Source organism: Manduca sexta, chromosome 20 (assembly GCF_014839805.1).
Source record: "Manduca sexta isolate Smith_Timp_Sample1 chromosome 20, JHU_Msex_v1.0, whole genome shotgun sequence".
Classification (NCBI taxonomy): Eukaryota; Metazoa; Arthropoda; class Insecta; order Lepidoptera; family Sphingidae; genus Manduca; species Manduca sexta.
Window position 1 is genome coordinate 8,033,365 of NC_051134.1, and position 8,177 is coordinate 8,041,541.

The following is an 8,177-nucleotide window of genomic DNA, read 5'->3' on the forward strand; positions in this document are numbered from 1 at the left end:
AAGCCGAATGAATAAATACATGACTGGCATTACGTGCCGGGAGCGAAGCCACGATTACTTTTAGAATAAAACAGATATTAGTGTTGAGAGACGGCGGCGCGGCGCAGCGACGGCGGCGAGCGCTCGCGGCGAATCAGCCGAGCTGTATATCAAAGCAATTATGTCTCACTCCGGTGAATATCGCTTCTTACAGTGAAGCAAGGCCAAAGTAATTAACAATAAGCAAAAATATTCCAACTTTTATAATAAACTCCCAAACGCCGCGCCGCAGGATAATGATCAAAAGAAAATTTAAATGGACAAATTATGAGGAAACTTAGTAATTCGGGACGGTGTGTTACGGCAGTTCGATTCCGGTTTGAACCCAGCGGATACAGGGCGGTCATTAGGGCCCTTCGTCAACATTACCCGCCACTATCTGATCGGACACTATCTGTGGCAAATTACTGACCCAATAAAAATGGGGCCATCGCAGCGCTACCTACATTTATATAACTGTTAGAACTCTCCAAGGGTCTCTCGAACCTCGATCCGCAGCGATTAAAGTAAACCAATTTTGTGCAACTTTCTCGCGTCAAATTCATTTTTACCTTCGATATTTTAAAATCACCGAACATTTTGGATAGATAAAATGGTTAGTATTTTACGACGGCACATTAAAACTAAGCGTATTTCGTTTTTATGAGGCTTAATAAAATGATCTTATTAAAATTTTAGAACATTATGACCTGCATAAATTATGCGATGGGGCGATTATGAGAATTAACGATTTGTTGATGATACAACGTGACTATTACAGCTAAATGACAACGTGGGCTATAGTAAATATAACTTGAAACAGCCGAAGCTCTGACAACAGGATTGAGGCTTATTGTAGGCACATGTGTACGCCTATACTTGAAGGTATGCAAGGGTCCTGCTAAATCGATCTGCTGAATTAGTTTATAATAAGGTTAAAATTTTAATTCACGCATATTTTCTATGCATTCAAATGAGTCAACTATTACACTAATCAGTTGATTGAATATTCTAATACAAGCTATTGCGAGATAAACTAAACTAACTTAGTTTTCCGTCTGGAACCGACATTAGTGTGGTCTTAAAAAATACAAAGCCAAAGGCATTTACCGTTCAGTGGAATATAAAATGTAATAATCTGAAATGTATATAATATATGTGGGGCTGAGTTATTATTCATATGACTCTACCAGCGTATACATGTACCTACAGCTTCTACAGGCTCTGCAACCCTCGACTCCATACATTCATGACGGCAATATTCCCCTCCATTTCAGGGCTGATTACAAAGGCTCAAGTGTCCATCGACGGCGCCGCCCGAATACTAAAGTGCGTCCTTCGATTTTTGGAAATCGCTTACAGCGTTGAGAATGAGCTCTACCTTCTTATTACTGTTTGACTCTTCGCTTAAACCCTGCATTATGAATATAAAATCCAGTGAAATTGTTTGAGAATGGTTGAAAATGTTTAAAAATCCCTTTTCTTATAGGCCGCACTAAAAAGTTTTTAGACATCTACTGGATTTCAAGTCAAATAAGCCGTTGGTCTCGTGGAAACATTACGTTTGTTGGTGTTATTATTATATATAGAGGGTGTACATTTATTTATTTAAAAATTCCATGAAAGTTTACAGCACTTGGCCGAAACACTTACATCTATATATATAAAAATGAATTGCTGTTCGTTAGTCTCGCTAAAACTCGAGAACGGCTGAACGGATTTATCTTATCTTGGTCTTGAATTATTCGTGGAGGTCTAGGGAAGATTTAAAAGGTGAGAAAAATTCGAATAATTGCCGGGAAAATCCTCAAAACAGCATTTTTCTATTTCCCATACAAACGTTTTCTAACTAATACGTAGAGTCAATTTGTGCTTTATTGCTATTGTATAAAGTTCACTGTTGTCTAAGCAATGTAGGTGTGTTCCTAACATCAAAGCAGTGTGCGTTGGAGCACAGAATATAATAATGTAATGTCGCGTTCTGAAACTCAACAAAAGTGATATCGCGGACCCGACTAAATTGAACAGTCACAAAATTTAATATATCATTAGTTATTTGGTTGGCTTCACGATATTATTTCTTTTGTTTTACTTTAAAATGCATGTTTTCGTTATGGACAATTTTTGAGCTACTTTTGCATATCTATACTTATAATAAATCTGTAGAGGTCAATTCTGTACATAAAATATATTTCCAAAATAACTGGGGGTGATTAGGGATCGATACTGATGCTAAAAATGCAATTAGTAAAATTTTTGTCTGTCTGTCTGTATAACCGTTATAGAAACAAAAACTACTCGACGGATTTTAACTTAACTTGGTACAATTATTTTTCATACTCCTGAGCTGGTTATAGTATACTTTTCATCACGCTACAATTAATAGGAGCATAGCAGTGATGGAAAATGTTGGGAAAACGGGAGAAGTTACTCCATTTTTTAAGCTTCCGTCATTTCGTGTGCAACCTTAATGGTTAAAAGTTCCTTCGATTTCACCAGGATCCCATCATCAGACCCTAACCGGACAATCGGACCACCTGCATACCACCATAAATTAAAAAAAACATCCCGACAAATTGAGCACCTTCTCCATTTTTGAAACCCGAAATCCACGCGGGCAAAGCTGCGGGCGGAAGCTAGTCTAACAATATAATCTAAATAAACGATACATAATGATTTATCGTGGGTCACGGATAGTATTATAGTACGATATTCAAATAGCGAAACCGAGGAAAAAATTTAGTTGTATTTATATATTTACCAACAGCATATATAGTATATGAACAAAATTAAACTTCTAAAGACATAAAAATCGTTAGTGGCTGATATACATATATGGCTATTATAGGTATACACATTATACAAATATATTAAATTACAAGTTAACTTAAATACCTAATCAAAAAAAACATAACCGAATTTTACTAAGATGAATTAAAATAATTACCTAGTTTATGTAAGACAAAAGGTCAATAATTTGTTTTAAAATTATGAAATTTATCATTGAAACCATCAAGCTCGTTTATTTTGCTAACGAAGGTTAGTACGAGATGGAACAGTGTCATCCTAACTACTGGTCACGCGTGTCATGCACGCATATATTTAACTGACACATGTTTTTTAACCTCGGTTCTGGTAAAATGTACTAGTTATGTACTATCGGTGCTGAGGGTGATGAACGAACGCGTTCTAGCAGTAGCGACAAACCCGTCACGTCTGGCAACTCAAGCGCGCGCCCAGCTCCGCCGCGCTGGACTCACGACCGGCCAACGTAATCCACTTTACATTCGTAATCGTTATATACGGCTCATACATCTTACAAGCGGTACTCTTTTATCCCTTCGGCTTTGTTTTATGTTTACGCAACGACACTATCCGATAGCATTACCATGTTTATAGATCCAAATATAGTTTGGCATTTTTATGATATTTATTACTAACATTTTATTTTAGAATATCATCAACTCTGTTTTATACTCTTTTCCACTGAGGGCTGCGGGCATCTTATACCATGAGAAATTGACCTTCGTAGATCATCTAACGGGCTTGTAGATTTCACATAACTACTTAATTTCTTTGAGCTATTAGGACGGGCATATAGCGATTATATAGGACGGGCAAAGAGATGTGATTTTTTACTCAGTCTGATACAGCGCGGAGTCTGATACTTGTGCCCCATATGGCAATAAGTTCGCCCCTATCACATCATGGGGTGGAATACGCAGGGCGGAAAGTAGGTGCAACAGTTGCATATCTGCACACCCCTACGGATATAAAAGGCGCGGGTGTTTGTGCTCAATAATAATATTCATAAGCATTGTGTAAATATCCGTTGTGTCCATATAAATAATATTTGTAAATAGCACGAGTCTGTTAATGAGGCTGTACTGTGTGATCAGCATAACAATCGGTGTTAGAAAACAACCGCGCCACAAAATGTGTAATTCCCAATTCCTAGCACCGAATGTAATGAAATTGAGAGCAAACAGCCCGCCAGCCCGCCTGCACGCCTCACCAGCCGCCCGCACGCACGCTAGCTCGCGCGCCCCCGGCCGCCGCTGTTTGCACACGCGTTCATTTGCAATGTTTAACGCACAAAGAGAGTGGTTTCGCTCGCTTTGTTTCCACGCAAATAACTACCTACAGAGATATTAATTAGAAACTTAATGAAACGAAGACATTTGATGCGCACTGAACATATATAATGTTCGTGTATTTATTTTGGATTTCTGTGTAGGTCTAGCTCATTTTAGCTTTTAACAAAAAGAGCAGAGAAGCTCTCTTTAAATACATACATATATATTTTCTTCAATTATTAATTTAATGGAATGTCTAAATAACTTCTATATTATTATCTTAGAAACAGAAGTAAATAAATATTTGTTATATTTATTATACATATATATTATAATATTTATCTTATGTATTTATTTATCGATGTGTATATACGTACATTTATTAATTATTATTTGATTCCTGATTATTTTGTTTTTGTTCTTATCTTCCTCTTATGCACCTACCTTGATTATCTCTGCACCACCTTAAGGTTGGCTGGTAGAGAATGCCTATGGCATTAAGTCCGCCTGTATACTTTTGTATATAAAGTGCTAAATAAATAAATAAATATACCATTTGGAGTTCATGTTTTTATTAGGCAAGGCATTATTAAGACGATACTTGATACTCAAGTTATTAAGGGTAAGTACTTATAGAAGACTCGTCAAGACGCGAACAGTTATTGAATTCGAAACTTCAACAATTAAACCATAACTAGATTTTTAAGAGGAAGTGCTTTTTAATTTTTGGTAAGTAACGGGTCAGTGCCACCCTCGCCGCCGGAGAACATTTGCCTAATGGGTTGAATCAAGCGCGACTCGCGGCTCAAGTCATTTAAACTGACAAAAATAAAGGTGACTCGAGAGAGTCAGTCTCGCTTGTCAGTCCTGGTGTGAATAATGTTGCTTGAGGTCGATACTTGTCCATTGATGTTTACGAATGTTTGATTTTTTCATATAACATTATAAATCAAATCTATAATATCTGAAATGGATTAGTCTTTTGAATCATGAATGATATTTGATATTACTCGAAATAAAGAATACTGGAAACGTTACATACTATAACTAACATCAAAACGTTATTAAAAGAAAAATCTAACAGCTGATACCGGGCTGGCGATAGGATATTTAAGAAACAACATACAGCCAATTCTAGATACCATACAACACGTTCATTTTGTTTTCTTATAATACAATAGATAATAACTTTAAACACACAAGGCAACTTGAGTGTGCGTTAATCGGCCCGTGACTGATAGCAGCTGCTGACCGCCCCGGGGACGCTTTACATCGCGCATTGTCAGGGAACTCCTTTCAACTTAGATCATAACTTTAATACGTACCCGACATTAAACACTGAGTTATCAACTCATTGTAAAGCACTAGTAAAAGGCGTGACGGTCTTCGCTTGAGTATGATGTCTCCGCACTTTGTCGTTATGAATCTTTTGTGTAGCTTTGTAGTGGTCTTTTACATTATCTTCTTTCATTTCATTGAGCGAGGAGACATGAAATTCGTTTGCTTGTTGGCAAGGGTCGTGCTCACTCACACAGTATTTAATCCAGTCAAGACTTCAAATTACACAGACTGCATGGCACACTGCGTTACTCACCTTGAGACATAGAAATTATATGATACCATATAATTACATTATGCTACAATGTCCTTGACACCGAAACTCTGAGGTAAAACTCTTTAATTACAATGTAAATACATAATACATTCAATGAAATCCGGCAGTTCAATCACAGTTGTCATGCTGGCCTAGATTCTAACCATTCTATGCATAAAGTACATACTATACTGCGTGGCAGTCTTTGTCTATTCAGATATAAAAAAAATAAATGTACCGTGTTCGTAAATTACACTTTAAAATTAATCATTGTTAGAATGTTACCTTTACTTTCAAATATAATTTATAAATAGCTTGAAAGTGAAACCCGCAACATCACAAAAGACCCTTTAGTGGGGAAAATATATCGTAATTGACACGGTGATGGATACCCATACATCCTGCTCGTATGTAGGTCACGGACGCGAGACGAGCCAACCATGTGCTGGCGAACATGGCGTTCCAACTCTGTGTACACAGAAAAAATATTTCTTTTTTATTATTTCGGCTTAACTCAAACTCTCTTTTTATTTGATAAAATAGACCTGCAACTGACAGCTGTAATCGAATTACGCTTTATATACATTTATAAGTTACGACTAACGTCACATAACTTGATCATTGAAGTAAATATGTCGACAATGTTCAATGGTTGGCCACGGGCGTGGTACGGGTGAGCTCTGCGTCGTAGCAAAATGCTATTGGCCGTTGTTATTTCACCGACACTTCAATTATTTAATTAAATTTGCCAGTGGCTTATGAATATCCTGCTTTTCATAGCAAATTAATTTACGAACGGTAAACAAGTGCACGCATACCAGTACTACATTCCCTCTACAACAATGTAGATACTGATTATAATTATATAAAAAAAATAATACGATAATATAAAGTAGCTCTCACAAAATGTGGTTAATAATTGCGTTTGTATCTCGAAGGGCATCATCATTAGATCAACCGCTTAAGAGACTCAAACATAGCAGAAGATGGAAGCGTTGTGTCTTAATTTCCTATGAGACTCATTTCGATGTGAACATTCTTTGTAATAAAGGAAACGAAATGTATTTTTTTCCTTTTAGGCACAGTAAATTGTACTGATTAAATGACTAAATAAATGCTAGCCATACAGGGTGGATAATTATTACTGGCAAATCACAAATTGACTTCATCAATAACGCACGTAAATAAAAACGTGTTACAATAACAATTAACGCTAATACTGTATTACACTACAAACACCAGCAACTTATGAGAAATAAAATTACATAAAATGTAGATTCTTGGTCGAGAGCCAAATCCTTTCCCTGCTTTTTTCCCTTTCGTCTCATTCCCTTCAGCACGCCTATCACATTTGCATGTAACAAACTGCCAGTAGGCAGTACTGTACAAGTTGAATAGCCAGAGTGTAAAGCTAATCTTCCAATATAAACTTAAGCTAGCTTTTTTGAAAATCTAAGCCGGCCCGTGAGTATCTGGGTTAAGATCTCAGTACATATATTCGTGGATGACCGGCAAGGTATGGCGCGTTCGTGACGTCACGTAACCATTTCGACTACTGCGGACGTGATGCCCACCACTTCAGTAGTAATTCCCGCGCACTCCACAATAGTTTGTAACTATTCCTCGTACATTGCAGGTGAGACACAGCGTAGTTTGCTTCCGCATAGGACTGCAATGGCAATGTATATGCTATAGAGAGGGATTGCCGGCACAATGTGGAGTTCGCGCCGGCGGCCGGGGCGCGGCAAGTTATTTGTCTAGATCGCATGGAATGCAGCCACGGACGGTCACCAGTTGTTGGGGCTGCCAGCTTCTATAAATTGCTATAGATTAAAGGAATTAATGTTGTGAATACATTCTATACGGGACTAAGCAACATTTTCAGTGAACGACTTATCGTTCACTGAAAATGTTTTTCAATTGTTTAGAAATGGGCTGGTGGTTTATTTATATAAGTTTATTATTATCGTGTAGTGTACACTTGGCGCAGATAGTTTTAATTTAATAAACGTTAAAACTTTCCTCATCAACCTTGATTTTTCAGTAAATGTAACTCATCATAAATAATTATTTAACATTTTATTCTAACAAAGGATATTTAGATAAGGCAGAGTGAATTCAAAACTCTACGAAGGGTATAAAGTAATCACAATTCACAAAAAGTAATATCTACCGTCCTAGCGTGACGAGTAAAATGCAGTGCCTTGTAATTGTAAGTTCAACGCCCTGCTGCTACTGTTTATACTTTATACAAAAGTACCAACTGTCACGACTTCGTGACACTTACATGAAGGCGAGTAAATTGTTCGTTTTCTAATTAGAAGACAACTTTATGAAAAGATAAATGTTTCTTTATGTATTTCCTGCAAATTAAAAGTATTTTGAACCAAGAGAGCTCACTCGAGGCCGCTTTGTGTAACCGGGAGCTTTCCTCATTAATCCTGGCACTGCAGCTGCGTCCTGCACAAAGGTTTCTTCAGGAACGATTT